Below are 805 nucleotides of genomic sequence, written 5' to 3'. Positions count from 1 at the left end.
CGCCTCGCGCCCTCCCCGGCGCGCTCCTCGCTCGCTCGCTCGCCCGCCGCTCGCTCCCCGCCGCCCGCTCGCTCTCCGCCCGCTCCTCGCGCACACAATGAAGCTGCTGGCAGGGAAGTAGTGCCGGCTGCGGCCTCAGCACCCCTCCCCCAGCCGATGCCTCCGCCAGCTGAACATCTGGCCCTGGGGTGGGAGGGAGGCCGGGGGCGGGGCCGGGGCCGGGGCTAGACCTCCAGGGGGTGGGGTCAGGCCCCGGGTGGGGCGCGCGTCCCTCCGCGGGGCCCCTTTGCATCCTTGGGGCGTCCCCCCCTCCCGGACTGGCCCCCGGGGGAGACCTCATGCTCCCCCACACACACGTCTCTCCCCCATGTTCCCCTAGGGGCAGCCGCGGGTCGGGTCCCCCCACACCCGTGGGCTCGGGTTTCTGCCGCCCGCCGCCTGCCCCGGGGCCCCGAGGCCGCTTGCCCGCCCGCCCGGGTGGAGCCCAGCTTTTCCTTCCATTTCCCTTCCTGCCAAGGAACTCCCCGCCCCCCCTTCCGCAGGGGGACACCCCCCCCTCCGTGCGCCCTTAGGGGCCAAAGCGGATGGGAAGCCGGACAGGACCGGCGAGCAATGAATTCCTCCAAGAGCTACTAGGCCAGAGCCTGACTTCTGGTGGGGTTCCCAGCGGGTCACCTCAGTTCCCCTTCACTGCTGCAGCCTGCACCCCCCAAAAAAAAACCAACCCGGTGGCCTGAATAGCTGAGGGATGCGCGTGGAAGGTGCGGGGAGGGGGGAGGTCTCCTCCCCGGGGGCTCCTGTCACC

Source organism: Dipodomys ordii, unplaced genomic scaffold (assembly GCF_000151885.1).
Source record: "Dipodomys ordii isolate 6190 unplaced genomic scaffold, Dord_2.0 Scaffold54, whole genome shotgun sequence".
Classification (NCBI taxonomy): domain Eukaryota; kingdom Metazoa; phylum Chordata; class Mammalia; order Rodentia; family Heteromyidae; genus Dipodomys; species Dipodomys ordii.
Note: the sequence above shows the minus strand (reverse complement) of the source record.